This window comes from Vulpes vulpes, chromosome 1 (assembly GCF_048418805.1).
Source record: "Vulpes vulpes isolate BD-2025 chromosome 1, VulVul3, whole genome shotgun sequence".
NCBI lineage: Eukaryota > Metazoa > Chordata > Mammalia > Carnivora > Canidae > Vulpes > Vulpes vulpes.
In genome coordinates, this window is record NC_132780.1 from 13395842 (window position 1) to 13415392 (window position 19551).

Below are 19551 nucleotides of genomic sequence, written 5' to 3' on the forward strand. Positions count from 1 at the left end.
GGCTGGCTCAGTTGGGGGAGCATGCAGCTCCTAATATCCAGATCACGAGTTCTAGCCCTGCACTGGGGGTAGAGTTTACTTAATAAAAAAAATTTTTTTTTAAATATGCTGGGATGTCTGAGTGGCTCAGTGAATGAGCATCTGCCTTTGGCTCAGGGCATGATCCTGGGATCCTGAGATCAAGTCCCATATCAGGCTTCCTGCATGGAGTCTGCTTCTCCCTCTGCCTGTGTCTCTCCCTCTCTCTTTCTCTCTCTCTCATGAATAAACACAGAAAATCTTTTTAAAAAATATGCCCCAAATGACCTCTCTGTATATGTGTCCTTATCAGGCTTTACTGAACAAAGCGAGAGCGTGAAGGCCATGTCAGGGGCAAAAGAGGTAGGCGCAGGAGCGCAGCTAAATCTTGGCTTCCTGACTTGACTCTGTGACCTCTCTGGGCCTCAGTGTCCTCATCTGTAAAATAGGGATAGTAGGATCTGCCTTGCAGAATACACGTAAAGGGCTTCTAACAGCTCCTGGCACACAGTAACGCTCAAGTACAAGGTGTGGGAAGTTGACCTGGTTATGTAGGGAGAGGGGTTCTGTGGGTCCAGACCACAAAGCTGGTAAAAGATCATCACCACGTGATGATGTTTGTCGGGTCATGTCAAGTTTTACATGTATATAAGGAAATTAAGTGGAAACACTTAAAAAAAAAGATTTTTAAAAAATCTGTTTATGTCTCTGCCTCTCTGTTTGTGTCTCTCATGAATAAATAAAATATTTTAAAAAGTGGATCCATGGTAGATGATAGAACAAAATACATTATTAATCGGAAATAGCGAAGTGTGGAACAGTGCACATTATATCCCTTTGCAACAAAGGCGCATGTCCCGCCTGGGAGCTGGTTCCACAGCGGATTCACAGGCGCCACCCAGACCCACTGCATCGGGGCTTCCTGGTACCAGGGAGCTCAGGTGATTCGGATGCACATTACAATTTGTGCATTACCATTCGAGGTACCAAAAAAAGAGGAAATACGCATGTGGATAAAAAGCAGATGGTTTTCGTTGTATTCCCATAAAGAGAGAGAAGCAGCACAGTGGACAAGAGGCTGATCTCTGGACGTCTGACCTGGGTTCAAGTCCTAACCTCTTCCCACCCCACTCACTGCTGTGTGACTTTAGGCCACTCACTCAGCTCTGTGGGCTGCCCAATCCTTGTGCCACTTACATTTTATGATCGTGCATAAGCAGCGATCCCAAAAGTAAAATCCCCCTGTGATAAGAGGCTGACTCTGTTTTTGAGGTTTGATCATTGCTTTTTTTTAAATTTATTTTTATTTTTATTTTTTTAAGTAGGCTTTGAGCCCAAAGTGGAGCTCGATGCAGGGGCTAGGAGGGCTTGAACTCATGACCCTGAGCTCAAGACCTGAGCTGAGACCAAGAATCTGAACCTTATTGACTGAGCCACCTAGGCGACCCGACCATCGACCATTGACAGCTCTGAGATTGCCCGCCCCATGCCGCACATCTGGGAAGGCTGATAGGAAAACCCACACACTCCCTCCCTTGGTGCTGGTGTGAAGGTCAAGTCTTGCAAACCTGCATCCCCAGCCCCCACCTGCTCTGATTTTGTTCAAACCACCGGGACTAGTTTATGCTGCCTGCCTCAGTTGCCCCAGAAAAGTCCCAGCGCGTAAGCAACAACCCTTTTTTTTCCCAAAGATTTTATTTTTAAGTAACCTTTACACCCAACATGAGGCTCGAACCCACAACCCCAAGATCAAGAGTCACAAGCACTACCAACTGAGGCAGCCAAGGCGCCCCTCATAACAGACCTTTCGATCATCTCTTGGTGTGTGTGTGTGTGTGTGGCACCGTAGGTCATGCCATCCCAGCCTGTCTTGGGTGAGCGGTTGATGGACGCACCGCAAAGCCACCTTTTCCAGGACAACCACGAAACCACCTCACTATGGCAAACCTGTACTCACCCAGGAAACCAGTCTGGTCTGTAATAGCCAGACGCTCACAAACTTGCAGGATTGTCACAGCGGGGAGAGAGTGAACTAACAGCTAAGGCAGTGGTTCTCAAAGTGTGTTCCTCCGAGGAGCAGCAATGGCCTGGGTCCCCCCACTTCCAATAGACTACTGACTCAGAACCCTAGAAAAGGACAGCGGTGCTCCACCTTGGCTACACATTTGGATCCCCCGGGGAGTGTTTAAGACATTGGGATGCCCCACCACACCCTCGGAGTTTGAAGGGGTTGGTCAGAGGTGTGGCGTAGGGATGGTGGATTAGAAACCACTTCTGCTCCAGTCTCTATTTCCTAGGCAAGAAGCAGAGGGCAGATGGGTGGAGGCATTCGCTAAGGTCATGGGGCAAGTTGGCGGCAGACCAGGAGTAGAACCCAGGAGTCTTTTTTTTTTTTTAAGATTTTTTTTTAAGATGTTATTTATTTATTTATTCATGAAAGACACACACACACACACACACAGAGAGAGAGAGAGAGGCAGAGACACAGGCAGAGGGAGAAGCAGGCTCCATGCAGGGAGCCTGACGTGGGACTTGATTCCGGGTCTCCAGGATCACTCCCTGGGCCAAAGGCAGGCACTAAACCGCTAAGCCACCCAAGGATCCCTTAAGATCTTTTTAAGTAATCTCTGCACCCAACGTGGGGCTCAAACTCACAATGTCGAGGTCAAGAGTCACATGCTCCTCTACAGAGCCAGCCAGGCACCCCAAAATCAGAATTCTTGATTCCCACTCAAAGTTTCTTTGCACTACATAAGTCACCTCTGGGCCCTGTTAGAATTATCATGGTTATACGCCTTATGAAGACTGTTAATGGCTTATTTAAAGGTTCCCAGAGTACTTGGGTGGCTCAGTCATCTAAATGTGTGCCTTCTGGGATCCCTGGGTGGCACAGTGGTTTAGCGCCTGCCTTTGGCCCAGGGCGCGATCCTGGAGACCTGGGATTGAATCCCAGGTCGGGCTCCCGGTGCATGGAGCCTGCTTCTCCCTCTGCCTGTGTCTCTGCCTCTCTCTCTGTGTGTGACTATCATAAATAAATAAAAATTTAAAAAAATAAATGTGTGCCTTCTGCTCAGGTCATGATCCTAGGGTGCTGGGATCCAGTCCTGCTTTGGGGGCGGGGGGGTCCCTGCTCAGCAGGGAGTCTGCTTCTCTCTCTGCTCCTACTCCCCCCCCATTCCTCTTGCTCTTGCTCTGTCAAATAAAATTTTAATATCTTAAGAAAAGAAAAGGTTTCCATATTCTTTGGGTTTTTTCTTTTAAAGATTTTATTTATTTATTTACCTGAGGGTGAGAGATAACAAGAGAGAACACGAGCAGAGGGAAAAGGGAGAAGCAGGCTCCCCTACCAGGAGAGAACCCAGGGTGGTGTTCCATCCTAGGATTCCGGGATCATGACCTGATTCCAAGGCAGACACTTAAACGACTGAGCCACCCAGGTGCCCTAAGGCTTCCATGCTTCCATATTTTTTAAATTAAAACCTATATTGTAACTTCAAGAAGCAAAGTATTCAGCAGTAAAATGTTAGTTACATGTGTGGCAAAATGATGGGTTAATTTTTCGGTGTTTCCTGAGGGTTTTATCTAGCCATCATACTTTTTTAAAAAAAGATTTTATTTATTCATGAGAGACACAGAGAGAGGCAGAGACACAGGCAGAGGCAGAAGCAGGCTCCCTGCGGGGAGCCGGATGCAGGACTCAATCCCAGGACCCCACAGTCACGCCCTGAGCCAAAGGCAGACGCTCAACTGCTGAGCCACCCAGGTGTCCCAATCATAATTACTTTTATAGGTAGGTGAAGAAAGTCCATCTAAATGACACTGAGGGAAAGAAAGAAAAACAAATGGACTAAGTAGGGTGGGACAGACACAGAGCACTTTAATGGAAATGCTAGCTCTTGCCAGGAAAAAAAGAAAATACACGAAAGATGTACAAATGATTCATTTTTCCCTTCAACCTCGAAGCTAGAAACCTCCCCAGCGTGTGAGTGGGTGGCCCCAGAGGGCAGCCTCATTCCTGCGTAAATCTTGTTTCAGCTGGAATTAAATCTGCTGGCTCCTATGCATGCTCTTCATTAGGATGGCTCGCGTCGGGGTGCCTGGGTGGCTCAGTAGGTTAACCTCTGCCCTTAGCTTCAGTCACGATCCCCGCATCCGGGATCCAGCCCACATCGGGCTCCCTGCTCAGGGGGGAGCCTGCCTCTCCTTCTTCCTCTGCACCCACGCCCATGCTCCTCCTCTCTCTCCCTCTCAATCTCATTCTCTGTCTCTTTCTCAAATAAATAAATAAAATCCTTTTCTTTTTTAAAGTGGGGCACCTGGGTGGCTCAGTGGTTGAGCGTCTGCCTTCGGCTCAGGGCGTGATCTCGGGGTCCTGGGTTTGAGGGAACACAGAGAGACCCTCTCTTCATTATGTTTACTAAATTTGGTTTCCCAGTTGTTTTTCTGCCATGTTGCCATCTTCCAGTAGATATTTATAACTTTTATCAAACGGAAATTATACATTTAGAATTTAAAGGCTATAATACACATCTTCTTAAAAAACAAAACAAAACAGGGGATCCCTGGGTGGCTAAGCGGTTTGGCGTCTGCCTTCAGCCCAGGGCGAGATCCTGGAGTCCCAGGATCAAGTCCCAGGATCGAGTCCCGCGTCGGGCTCCCTGCATGGAGCCTGCTTCTCCCTTTGCCTGTGTCTCTGCCTCTCTCTCTCTCTCTTTCTCTCTCTCTCTCTATGTGTGTCTCTCATGAATAAATAAATAAGATCTTAAAAAAAAAACAAACAGTTCATTCTCTTTCTTTTTTCCTTGGTTAAGGGCTTCAGACAAAAAGCAGGGATAGTCACCAGCCAAGGCTATTCTAACCACGTGATGTTTTCCAGCCACCAGGAAGAAACCTGATCAGCCTCTGAAACCTAAACACGAGAAGCTTCACCTGATTGTGTGTGTGTGTGTTGTGTGTGTATGTGTGCGTGTGCATTCACTTATGAGTCTTTTGAAAATGCACATTTGTACTGCTAGGTTCAGATTTTCTTCTGCGGAACATTCTAGAAAACAGGTATAACATTTCACTGCTGTATTCTGTGTGACTGTTTTTTTTTTTAAGTTTTATTTATTTATTCATGAGTGACACACACACACACACAGAGAGAGAGAGAGAAGCAGAGACACAGGCAGAGGGAGAAGCAGGCTCCATGCAGGAAGCCGGATGCAGGACTAGATCCCAGGACCCCAGGATCATGACCTGAGCCAAAGGCAGAAGCTCAACCACTGAACCCACCCAGGCATCCCCTGCATGAATGTTTTTTTAAAAACATTTTTTAAAAATTGTGGCATTGGGATGCCTGGGTGGTTCAGCGGTTTAGCGCCTGCATCCAGCCCAGGGCCTGATCCTGGAGTCCTGGGATCAAGTCCCGCATTGGGCTCCTTGCATGGAGCCTGCTTTTCCCTCTGCCTGTGTCTCTGCCTCTCTCTCTCTCTCTCTCTCTCTCTCTCTCTCTGTGTGTGTGTGTGTGTGTGTGTGTCTCTCATGAATAGATAAAATCTTTAAAAAAAAATCGTGGCATATGTAACACGTATATGGAAACGTGCCCTAAACAGAAACATACAGTTTCACAGATTATTATCTAGCAAACTCCATATCCATATCCTACAAGTGATCAGGAAATAGTCCAGACTGTGGAAGGAGCCTCGGTGTCCATCGAAAAGTGAATGGATAAAGAAGATGTGGTTTGTGTATACAATGGAATATTACTCAGCCGTTGGAAACGACAAATACCCACCATTTGCTTCAACGTGGATGGAACTGGAGGGTATTATGCTGAGTGCAGTAAGTCAATCGGAGAAGGACAAACAGTGTATGTTCTCATTCATTTGGGGAATATAAATAATAGTGAAAGGGAATAGACGGGAAGGGAGAAGAAATGTGTGGGAAATATCAGAAAGGGAGACAGAACATGAAGACTCCTAACTCTGGGAAATGAACTAGGGGTGGTGGAAGGGGAGGAGGGCAGGGGGTGGGGGTGACTGGGTGACGGGCACTGAGGGAGGCACTTGACGGGATGAGCACTGGGTGTTATTCTGTATGTTGGCAAATTGAACACCAATATAAAATAAGTTTATTATAAAAAAAAAAAAAAAGGAAATAGTCCAGACGTCCCTGGAGTGTCCTGCCCATCCTAAACCCCTCCCTCCCCCAGAGTAAATAATATCCTGTTTGAGGAGACACAAAACTTGATTTGCTGCAGATATGTATGTATGCTTACTACCAAACTGCATTTCTCAACACTGCAGAATGGACCGTTTTGAACGTTATGTTAGTGCGATCTTCCTATATGGATTATTTTGCCGTGTGGCTGTTTTTTAGGAAAAATAAATTAAGCAAAGAAAAAGAACGTGGGGCCCCTCGGGTTCCTGGCCACGTTTCCTCGCTGCAGACTGGAGGCAGCTGCTGGACTTTTTGCCAGCAGGAGATTCATTCAGGGCGTGCAGCTGGAGGCTGTAACCTGAGCCTCAGCTTGGATGGGGACACTTCTCTCTCCCTCTGCACAATCCTAGGGTTTTGTGGTTATTTCCAGAAAGGGAGAGAGAAAGAGCTCAGAAGGGCCCCAGGGGAGGACACAGGCTTGCCAGGTCCGTGGTACTGAAGATGAGGCTGTATTTTATTTAGATTTCTGTCCTGTGCAACGCGAATGTACAAACCAGACACTCTGTCTTTTAAAAACATCATTATTTCAAACAAGCTGAGAAGTCGCATCTGAATCCAAGCAACACAGAAATCTAAGGGCACCACCCGCCGGCAAATGTCAGCTCTTCATATGAAATGGCAAAGAGCTGGAGAAATTTATAGATCCCTCCGTAGGGGACCGGCTAATGACAGCCACAGGGCAGTGGCTGTCACACAGCATCGGCCGCGATGCCTGGTAAGAAATACATTGTACTTATTGTGACCGAGGACACACACGCACACACATACACACAATAAAACTTCCCAAAACATGTTACCATGCGAGATGAATTCAGATTATTTTGTCTTCTGTTTTTCCGTAGGGAAAACCCAAAATATACCACCCATGTGGTCTGTCCGGTGCACCTTTCCAGGTGCTCTGATTCTCGGGGGACTCTGAGTCTTTGAGCTCTTTACCCTTCTGTAGATTGGAAATGACAGAGCGAGGCAAATAGTCCTTGGCCACAGCCATGCAAGGAACTTTTGTCTGCTGGAGATTCAGTGAATTTCCCTCTTCCCCTGGGGGAAAAGCCAGTTTTCGATATATTCAGGAAATTCCTTTCACCTTTCCTGAAAGAAAACCTGCATGTCTGTCACCCCTCGGGATTTGTCCTTTGAACCGGTTGTATCATCTTACTGAGGTATTATAATAAAAATGTTTGACATGTGCCCATTTGGGAGTTGTGTGACAGTCATGATTTTACGTGGCAACAAAGTTCTTCGTGCAGCATGGATTTCCGGGAGATTTTTATTTCCCTCTTTTCAGCATTTTTCCAACTCTTCATATTAGGTATATGTTGCCCTTTTTTCTTTCTTTTTTTTTTTTTTTGGTATTCTAAAATCAGATAAAAATGCTCATTCGTACCTGCTTCCCTCTGCCCCCTCCCCCCAATCAGGAAGAGATAAAATGAAATGCTTAAGAAGCACAATTGTGTCATTTCTTTCCCCATCTTGGCTAATAAATAGGGATGAGAACTGACATGTTCTGGCACATGCCAGGCCCCATGATTCATCTGCATTGTCTCCAGAAACCCCCAACGCCCCACTTTCTGGACAGAGAAACTGAGGCTCAGATAGATGGGGTGATGTGTTCAAAGTTTCACACCTCTGAGGTTACAGAGCCCAGATATGAACCTGAGCCTGACCCAAGTTGTCTTTCTATTTTTTAAAGATTTTATTTATTTATTTATTTATTTATTTATTTATTTATTTGAGAGAGAAAGAGAGAGCACATGCACAAGCAGGGGGAGGGACAGAAGGGGGAGCAGGGGGAGGGACAGATTTCCCACTGAGCAGGGAGCCCAATGCAGAACTCGATCCCAGGACCCTGGGATCATGACCTGAGCCAAAGGCAAACACTTAACCAGCTGAGCCACCCAGGCACCCCTGACTCAAGTTGCCAACCATCACCTCAATCCTCCTCCCGGCTTGCATTACTGTCTTTGAGGAATTTATGGCAAATGTATCCAATAAAAGTATCCCCGAAGCCCTTTCTCTGTGTCCGGCCAGTTCTGGGGACACAGAGGTGACCAATGACAGCCTTGGCCCTGCCTTCCCTGGACTCACAACCCGGGGGTGGGGGGTGGGGAGACATAGGCCCATCTTCAGACAGTGATGGCCCAGAGTGGTCAGAGGTGAGACAAAGGAGCCTAAAGAGGGCACTGAACCCAGCTTAGGGGATCAAGGAGGGCTTCCTGGAGGAGGAGGTGAATAAGCTGAGATCTGAAGGACAAGGGGGTGTGTTCCATGTCAAGAGTGACCAATGCTTTGCAGAGGCAGGCCCGGGGGGCTTAGAGAGTCCACAAAAACTTACAGTAAATGTAAAAGTCCGAGTCAAACAATAGAAGTACACTCCAGGTCGTCTCCAGAACTACTCTAAGGTAATCACATATTTCAGGCCTGGCCCTGAGACTTGGTGTCAGACTGGTGGGTGGTGGAACAGAGGAGCATCTCTGATGAGAGCAGCTGTCTGTAACCAGGCCCAGCCCTGCTCAGGGGGGTCTCCATCCTTCCTATCTACTCTGCTCAGTTCCCGAGCCAATGTCACCAGGCTGGCTTGATACACTCTGTACTTGGGGTCCAAGTCCCCAGTTAGGGGACAGGGAGCCAGAGAGATGCAGGTCCAAATCCTGGCTCCCTATACAAACTGGATTGTAACCCCTGAGCCTCAGTATCCTCATCTGTAGAATGGGTTCGTAATCCCTATTCAATGTGCCTACAGTGAGGGTTAAACACAGACGCCTCTGCTCAGATCACCACAGTGGCTTCCGTGTTCTTCTGAGGAAAAGCCAAGTCCTCCCAAAGCCCAATAAAACCTGTTCTCTTCCCTCTCTAGCCACGTCTCTCACTGACTCCCCTTCCCTCACTCTGCACCAGCCACACTGGCTTCCTCACTGCTTTTCAAATCATTCATGAGCTCTGACCTCAGGGCCTTTGCACAGGCTGTTTTCCCCAATTGGAAAGCCTTTACTACACATCTCTCTAAAGCTCATTCTCTCCCTTCATTCAGGTATTTACTTATTTTAAAGATTTTATTTATTTATTCATGAGAGACACACAGAGAGAGGCAGAGATATAGGCAGAGGGAAAAGCGGCTCCCTGCAGGGAGCCTGACGTGGGACTCGATCCCAGGACCCTGGGATCACGACTTGAGCCCAAGGCAGACGCTCACCTGCTGAGCCACCCAGATGTCCCTCAGGTCTCCATTTAAAAGTTACTTCCTGGGATCTCTGGGTGGCTCAGCGGTTTAGCGCCTGCCTTCTGCCCAGGGCATGATCCTGGAGAGCCGGGATTGAGTCCCACGTTGGGCTCCCTGCATGGAACCTACTTCTCCCTCAGTTTGTGTATCTGCCTCTGTGTGTGTGTGTGTCTCTCATGAATAAGTAAATAAAATCTTAAAAAAAAAAAGTCACCTCCTTAGAGAAGCCTTCTGTGACTGCTTTCTCGAAAATATACTTTCTCGTCACTCTCCACTGCCTTATTTTACTTCCTGGGACCTCATCCCCATCCTGATGTTCCATTTATTTGTTTATCATTTATCTCCTCCACTAAAGGGCACACATTTTGTTCCTTTTGTTTACTGCTGTACCCAAAGTGCTAGAACCATGCTTTAAACATAATAGTAGTCATTTTATATTACACTATATGAATAGATTAATATATAATTAACATATTAATCTGCTAATATGCTAATGATGATGACAGTGGTGATAAATATTACAAGAGCCCTTAGGAGCATTCAAGAGCTCAACCCCACCCCAAAGTTCACCCCTCTAACTCTGGGTCCCCGCACACCCAGCAGCCAGGCCAACATGGGTTTTCCTAGAAGATGGCTCTCATTGGCTCTTACCATCGGATGATTTTTTTCCAGGTGGGCCATTAGGGAGAGGGAATTCAAGAAATCCACTGGGAAAGTTTGCCAGGCTAAAAAATAAATGTTTGCGGTAAGGCCAGATGCAAGCGATGGAGTTTTGTGAAAACGTGTGTTTTGAGGGAACGAGGAGGAAATGTACAGGAGGCTACATTAGCGGAGGATACTCCACACTGATGTGCCCAGGGGACCTGGACCTTGGGAGAGATCGGATTGGACATTTTCCCGAAAATGCCCACACACAAGGCCTATGGCCTCATGGACTGGCAATGGGAAAACCTCCTCCCAAGGCGGAGGGAGGGCGGGAGTTTCCTCCCATGGAGTTTCCTATTTAGCTGTCTACACCGATGAATAAGAAAACCTCTGTTCTAGGTTTTTCCCCAGCGCTGCAGACAGAGGCAACCTTCTCTTTCCTTTTTTTTTTTTTTTTTTTTAAGATTTTATTTATTTATTTATTCATGAGAGACACAGAGAGAGAGAGAGAGGCAGAGACACAGGCAGAGGGAGAAGCAGGCTCCATGCAGGGAGCCTGATGTGGGATTCAACCCGAGGACTCCAGGATCATGCCCAGGGCTGAACGCAGGCGCTAAACCACTGAGCCACCCAGGGATCCCTCTCTTCTTCTTTTTTAAAGAACATCTTTCTCTCTGGGTTTAATTAGAATTACAGCAGTTGTCCAAGTGGCCTGCTCCATTTTCACCCCAGGACACATACTTTTATTTTATTTTATTTTATTTTATATATATATTTTTAAGACTCCATTCATTCATGAGAGACACAGAGAGAGAGAGAAAGAAAGAGAGAGAGAGGGATCCCTGGGTGGCGCAGCGGTTTGGCGCCTGCCTTTGGCCCAGGGCGCGATCCTGGAGACCCGGGATCGAATCCCACATCGGGCTCCCGGTGCATGGAGCCTGCTTCTCCCTCTGCCTGTGTCTGCCTCTCTCTCTCTCTCTCTCTGTGTGACTATCATAAATAAATAAAAATTTATAAAAAAAAAAAAAAAAGAGAGAGAGAGATAGGCAGAGGGAGAAACAGGCTCCACTCAGGGAGCCTGATGCGAGACTCGATCCCGGGACTCCAGGATCACATCCTGGGCTGAAGGCAGGTGCTAAACCACTGAGCCACCTAGGGATCCCCATTTATTTTTATTTTTAAAAACTATGTTATTTATTTATTCATGAAAGACACAGAGAGAGAGGCAGAGACACAGGCAGAGAAAGAAGCAGGCTGCCTGAGGGCAGTCTGATGTGGAATTCAATCCCAGGACCCTGGGACCATGACCTGAGCCAAAGGCAGATGCTCAGCCACTAAGCCACCCAGGCATCCCCACATATATTTATTCACCCAATGATTGAATATCTTTCTGTAGGGGTGCCTGGGTGGCTCAGTTAGTTAAGCATCTGCCTTCAGCTCAGGTCATGATCCTGGGGTCCTGGGATTAAACCCTGTCCTGGAATCAAGCTCCAAGTCTTACTCCCTGCTTGGCAGGGAGTCTGCTTCTCTCTCTCCCTCTGTGCTTTCTTTCTCTCTCAAATAAATCAATTAAATCTTAAAAAAAAAAAAAAAAACACGTCTCTCTGTGGCAGACACTGCCTAGCTTCTGAGGATGTAATAGTGAACAAGACAGAGAAGGTGCCTGTCCTTGGGGGCTTAGAGTATCACAGGGAATACAATTTTAGGTAGTGTAAGCAGCACCTTTAATCCACTTTGGGGATTGTTTGTTACACAGTGACTGCTAACTGATACACCAATAAACAAATGTAATATGATACTGACTTCTGTGAGTGTGTGTGAAGGGGAAACTACTTTTGCTAGGTGGAGTCTGGTAAGACTTCTTAGAGGCAGTGACATTTGGCCCAATTTGGGATGACAAGAAGGGAACTACATGAAAGCACAGGAAACTGCAAGTGCAAATGTCCTAAGGTAAGAATCACAGAAGATCACGGCTGAGAAAGACCTAAATGAACAAAGAATGCTTCTACTCTTAAGCAGAGGAGGAGGGGAGAGGGTGGGAAAACTGGCACCCAGGTGCTCATTCTGGTATTATTTCTCATTTAACTAAATATTTAATAATGACAGTATTCTAAAATTATGGGAATAATTATTTGAGAATAATTATTTAGATAGAGAATGCAGTACATATTCATTTGTTTAAATATTTTATTTTATTTTTAAAGATTTTATTTATTTGACGGAGAGAGAGAGCACAAGCAGGGGGCAGGCAGAGGGAGAGGGAGAAGCAGACTTCCTGCTAAGTAGGGAGCCCGGATGTAGGGCTCAATCCCAGGACCCTGGGATCCTGACCTGAGCAGAAGGCAGATGCTTAACCAACTGAGCCACCCAGGTGACCTGGTTAAATAGTTTAATAAAATAAAAAGGGATGGGACACTCTGTTAGTTAACAATATGAATTTTACCTTTAAAAGTTATAGAATGGGTTGCATGTTATGAGAAAGATTAGGATGAAAACAGTAAAATTCTGGGGCCCCTGGGTGGCTCAGTTGGTTAACCATCTGCCTTCGGCTCATGTCACAATTTCAAGAGTCCTGGGATCAAGCCCCTCATTGGGCTCCCCCTCCCTTTTCCCTCTCCCTCAGCCCCTCCCCACCCCTGCTTGTGCTCTCTGTTTCTCTCTCAAATAAATAAAATCTTTAAACAACAACAACAACCACAATAAAGTCCTGTAGGGATGCATTTTACTCTTTCTGTAAACCATGTTAGCAAAAAGAGAAAAATAAAATCCCGAAGACAGAGGCATTTTCCTTCCTTCCTTTTAAACACTTTTCATTATGGAAATTTTAAGACAGATACAACAGCAGAGAGAACAGTACAGGGAGCCTCCAGTTATAACAATGATTAACTCATGACCAATCTTGATTCACCTCCCCTTACCCTCTTTTTTTTTTTTTCCTGGAGCATTTTAACAACTTTTTTAAAGGTTTTATTTATTTGAGAGGAGGGAGTCCTCAAGCGAACTCTGTGCTGAGCCTGACACAAGCCTCGATCCCACAACCCCAAGATCATGACCTGAGCTGAAACCAAGAGTTGGACGCTTAACCGACTGAGCCACCCAGGTGTCCTCAACAGTAATTTTTTTTAAGAGATAAACTATAGCTATTTATTTTTAAATCCAAAAAGGTACTTAATTTTTTCTATTTTCTTTTTTCTAAAAGATTTTATTTATTTATTCACGAGAGACACAAAGAGAGGCAGAGACACAGGAAGAGGGAGAAGCAGGGTGTCCACAGGCAGCCCAATATGGGACAGATCCTCGCTGAACTGGGATCACACCCTGAGCCAAAGGCAGATGCTCAACCGCTGAGCTACCCAGCTGTCCCTCTATTTTCTTTTTTTAAATGGTATTAGAGTTGACATTAGTCTATGCATTTCTTTTAAAGATTTTATTTTTATGTAATCTCTACATCCAACACAGGGCTTGAACTTACAGCCCCAAGATCAAGAGTCACATGCTCTGATCTGAGCCAGCCAGGTGCCCCTAGTTTATGTATTTTTATTTTTTTCAAAGATTTTATTTATTTGTTCATGAGACACAGAGAAAGAGGCAGAGACATAGGCAGAGACAGAAGCAGGCTCCCTGCAGGGAGCCCAATGCGGGACTCCATCCCAGGACCCCGTGATCACTACCTGAGCCAAAGGCAACCATTTAATCACTGAGCCACCCAGGTGCCCCTAATCTATGTATTTTTAAATTAGTATATGAGACGGAGAAATGGATGTGCAGACTCACACCAGATTTGAGGTTGGTAACCTGGGGGGTAGGGATGGGGGGAAGAGGTGTAATTGGGGGGTGATGAGAGGGAAGAGGGAACCTGAGACCCTGGAGCAAGAAGGAGCTCTCCCAGTACAAACCAGATGCACCACAGAAGCACCATGGTGGATTATTACAGCTTACTTGAGAGGGGAAATTTGGGTGGGAGCCCAGAGCCCCCTGGACCTTCTCTGTGTTTAGTATTTATGGAAACTCTCTGGGCTCTCGCTTAAAATGCACAGACACAAGATTAAAAACCCAAAGGAGAAACAGAGAGAGAGAGGAGGGAGAGGTGACTGGACCCAAAGTGCAGAGATGGGTGGAAGGGTTGGGGCTGCAGGGATGTGTTGCCATGGAAACCACCACACTGACTTCCGTCAAGGGTGCTTTGAAACTATTTTTAGATCCGCTGGTAATCAGGGCAACTCCTTGATAGGAGAGGGAGCAGTTAGGTGACTCCACTGAACACACACGCGCGTGCACACACACACACACACACACACACACACGCTCACCCATACACGTATATGTATATATATATACAGGCACGCATATGTATACGGGTCATTGTACATTTACAAATATATATTTACAAATTCCTTTTGATATTTAAAAACAAATTACATTTTTTAAATCTCTCTTAAATATTTACTTAATTATCTTTTACATATTTTGGAACACTTAGCAATCTGCTTCTCTGATTGATGCCTGATTGATACACTCATTGGCATCCATGCAATGAGGGGGTTAACTCAGCAGGCCTGGGTTGTCCAAATCTGCACATCCCAAAGAAATGAGTGGTTTGGGGCAGCCTGGATGGCTCAGGGGTTTAGCGCCACATTCAGCCCAGGGCGTGATCCTAGAGTCCAGGGATCGAGTCCTACGGCGTCGGGCTCCCTGCATGGAGCCTGTTTCTCCCTCTGCCCCTGTCTCTATCTCTGTCTCTCTCTCTCTCTCTCCTCTCTGTGTGTCTCTCATGAATAAATAAAGAAAATCTTAAAAAAAAAAAAAAAAAGGAAATGAGTGGCTCAGGGCATGCCTGGGTGGCTCAGGCAGTTAAGTGCCTGCCTTCAGTTTAGGTCGTAATCTCTGGGTCCTGGGATTGAGCTCTGCATTGGGCTCTCTGCTGGGCAGGGAGTCTGCTTCTCTCTCTTCTCTTCACTCATGCTCTCTCTCTCACTCTCTCTGTCTCTCTCAAATAAATAAAATCTTAAAAAAGAAAAGAAATGAGTGGCTCTTGACTGGCTCCTAGTTAACCCCTAAGCCCTTGGGTATCCTATATTAACACCACCATTCATGGTGGGGGCCTTGGGCCATGCACTATCACTTTTTTTTTAATATAAAGATTTTATTTATTTATTTGATAGAGGGAGAGCATGAGGGAGAGGCGGACTCCCTACTGAGCAGAGAGCCTGACCTGGAGCTCAATCCCAGGACCCATGGATTATGATGCGAGCTGAAGGCAGACATTTAACCAAGGCGCCCTCAGGTGCCCCCATGCACCATCACTTTGACCTCTGGAGGAGCTGGAGGCTGAGTAATTAAGCTCAACTACACAGATGTTCCACACCTATGTGATAGACTCAGAAATTAAAATTGTGGACACTTAGGCTTAGATGAGCTGCCCTGTTGGCAATACCCTATGCATTGTCACCCATTGTTGATGGAAAAAATAAACACTAAGGATCCCTGGGTGGCTCAGTGGTTTAGTGCCTGCCTTCGCCCCAGGGCGTGATCCTGGAGTCCCAGGATTGAGTCCCACGTCGGGCTCCCTGCATGGAGCCTGCTTCTCCCTCTGCCTGTATCTCTGTCTCTCTGCCTCTCTCTCTCTCTCATGAATAAATAAATAAAATCTTTAAAAAAAAAAAAAAAAGAAAGAAAAAGTTAACACTGTTCATATGACTCTACCGGGAGAGACAAGTTGAAGCTCATGCCTGGTCTCTCCTGGACTCTATCCTATCTATTCTTTTTCGTTTGCTGATTTTAACTGGTATCTGTTGGCTGTAATAAACTATAACTGCAAGTACAATAACTCTTCTGAGTTCCATAAGTCCTACGAAACCATTGAACCTGAGTGTGGTCTTGGAGACCCTCAACCAGCATCTTAAACTCAACGTGGCCCAGACAAAACTTGTGTTCACCTTCTCCCCTCCACCCCAAATGCATTCTCCATCAAACCTTCCCCATATAAAAAGAAACGGCATCCCTCTCCTTCTAGTGGCTCATGCCAAAAATTTAGGAGTCTCTCTTGCTTGGTTTCCCTTGCATTTCACATCCAACCCATCAGCAAAACAGTAAAGCCTATTATTGCAGGATAAAATATTTACCAAAAAGTGCACATGTCACAGGCATAGAGCGTGCTGAATTTGTCAGCCTGAACACACCCATAACCAACACCCACAAAGAGACAGAGAACATCACCAGCTCTCCCTCCCCCTGAGAGTCCTACATTTCAAGTCATTAAGACATTCCACAGGAAACCACTGTCCCGACTTCTAATAACAGAGTGATTCTGTTTTCTGTACTCCATATAATAAATAGAGTCAATGTACATGCTTTTGTCTGTTTTTTTGTGTGTCTGGTTTCCTTGGCTTAACATCATGGTTGCAAGATTCGTCTATACTGTTGTGTGTAGTTGTAGATCACTCTTTCTAATCGAGTAGTATTTAATTGTGTGAACATGCCACAATTATCCATTCTACTGTTGATTGGCGTTTGGGTAGCTTCTAGATTACAGCTATTATGAATAGTGCTGCAAAGAATATCGTCCACCCATGGCTTTTAGTGAACATGTTTCTGTTTGGCATATGCACCTGGGATTGGAGTTCCTAAATTGTAGAGTTTATACACGTTTTTGCTTTAGTAGGTACAGTTAAAGAGTTGCATTGCATTGCCCAAATTTGCATTGCCCCCAGCCAGGTACCATGTATGAGAGTTCTAGCCACCGTCTTCCTCCCCCATCAGGATTTTGTGCTTTCTTAATTGAACTACTCTCAATCAGCAAATTCACAACAGTTCCATGGACTAGCACTAGATTTCAGTACGAGTTGCCAGAATTTTCTAACAGGAACATCCCATTTGGTAGCAGTTATACATACCCTCTGGCTACTTTCCAGGACCACGGGTTCAACCATCCCAGAACAAACTCCAGGTCACTGGAGAGAGTGTAAAAGAAGTTTGAGCAATACTGGAAAAAATAAACACTAAGGATCCCTGGGTGGCTCAGTGGTTTAGTGCCTGCCTTCGCCCCAGGGCGTGATCCTGGAGTCCCAGGATTGAGTCAGAATTCCTGCTGTTACAATAATAATAAGAGCTGGCTATGTGTCAGGACCAAATACATATTTTGACAAAATACTGAATGGCTGAGTATTTGGTCACAGGCGAAGATTGCCATTATGGAATAAAATTTAGAGAATATAGGAATAAATCTGAAATGTTATTAAAACTTTTAAATTTATACCACAATTTTATTTTTGTGAAAGATTTATTTATTCACGAGAGACACACAGAGGGAGGCAGAGACCTAAGCAGAGGGAGAAGCACACTCCCTGTGGGGAGCCTGATGCAGGACTCGATCCCAGGACCCTGGGATCACAACCTGAGCCAAAGGCAGACGCTCAACCACTGAATCACCCAAGTGCCCCCACAATTTTATTTTTTCAAAATTACAAGATTTTTTAAAAAGATTTATTTATTCATGAGAGACACACACAGAGAGAGAGAGAGAGAGAGAAAGGCAGAGGCACAGGCAGAGGGAGAAGCAAGCTCCATGCAGGGAGCCCGATGTGGGACTCAATCCCGGGTCTCCAGGATCACACCCTGGGCCGAAGGTGGTGCTAAACCACTGAGCCACTCGGGCTGCCCAAAATTTAGTTGCCAGTGTAATATAGTAACAGGGACAACTGCTAGCTGGCTCTTCTGACCTCTCTGTTGCCCATTTATGATACAAAATGGCTTATGAGGGAACAAGACATCTTTGACCAGCATTGTTGATGGTGACATGTCACCAGACTATCAAGCTTCCCTTCTTTGCTAAAAGTAACTGTCTGAAAGTAGAAAACTTATTTCCTATTCAACTCACAAGCTGGAAAATCTAGTTGATGGTGATGATACTATTTCATTGAAACAATCCCACGGAATTGAAACCCCATGAAAGCGAATCTTTGTGCACTGCTTGAAAAATCTGCTTGGGGGAATCTTTTTGGGAGATTTAAAGCTGTTACTTTGTTTTCTTTTGCAGTAATGCTTTATCAATCATCATTCATCTTTGCTGCATTTCACCTTTGCAGGATCTTCCACTGATCTCTTGCTGCCTGAGAAGAAATCCCAAAACTTAGTGGTGTAGACAACTGTTTTGTTACACTCATTAACTCTGTGGGCCAGAAATTCGCACAGGGTACAGCAGTGATAGTGTGTTTCTGCTATGTGATGGCTGGGCCTCAACTGGGAAGATGTAAATGGTCGAATGGTCAGGGAGTGAGTCAAATGGTTGGGAGCTACAATCATCTAGAAGTTTCCTTAATCACATGTCTGGTGCCTGAGCTGAGATCATTTGAAGGCTGGACTCAGGTGGGAACTGTTGACTGGAGTACACACATGTGGCTTCTCTAGGTGGCTTGAGCTTCCCCACAACACGGCAGCCAGAGGAAGGTTTACCTTCTTACTTGGAGCTCAGGGATCCAAGAATGAGAGTATCCCAACAAATAAGAAAGAAGTTGCATGGCCCTTTATAACATATCCTGAGATGTCACATAGATTCCTTTCCACAATAGTCTTGATCCAATCATTTCCCTTTGACCACACTCTCCATTGGTTAAAGAATATACAAGTAAGCTGAGATTCAGTAAGAGATACAGGAGTATCAGAGAACTTATGACCATGTTTTAAAACCACTGCATGATGATGGTACACATTCATTCTTCAGCTGATTAACAGCACTTCCACAGGTAAAGTACATGAGATTTTAAAACACTACTTAAAGCTAGAGGGTCTATTGGAATGGGATATTCACATTTAACCATTTGAATGACTTTTTTTTTTTTTTTTTGCATGAAGTATCGTGGAAACTTGGGCAACCACACACATACTGCAAGATCAAAGGATTGATCATGTCGAAGTTCAGGATTGCTAGGGATGACAGTGGAACACGCATTTGGCTATTTGGTCTTGCCAAGGCCAATTCCAAATGGAATTCAAATAACAGATTTTGGTCAAATACTCAAGCCAAAATTGTACTTCAGTGCATCTTTCATAGGTGATATTCCTGAACCTTCAAAGTTTTGATCAGGAAGGTTTGTGGGTTTTTTTAAGGACTTTATTTACTTATTCATGAGAGACACACACACATAGAGAGAGAGGCAGAGACATAGGCAGAGGGAGGAACAGGCTCTTTGCAGGAAGCTTGATGCAGGACTCCATCCCAGGACCTCATGATCAGGACCTAAGCCAAAGGCTAAGGCTCAACCACTGAGCCACCCAGGTGCCCCAATCAGGAAGGTTTTTATTGGTATTCCCTATAGGGAGAAGAGAAAGGCGCCCAGAGAGCTCAAAGCTTCCAAGACTGCACAGCTAGTAAGCGGCGTTCCTAGGTGTATCAGTGAGGTCCTAACAGCAATCAGCAGCTCAAACTGAGTCACTGAGAAGTGTTTTTCATTAACTATTAACAAACGTGTTGC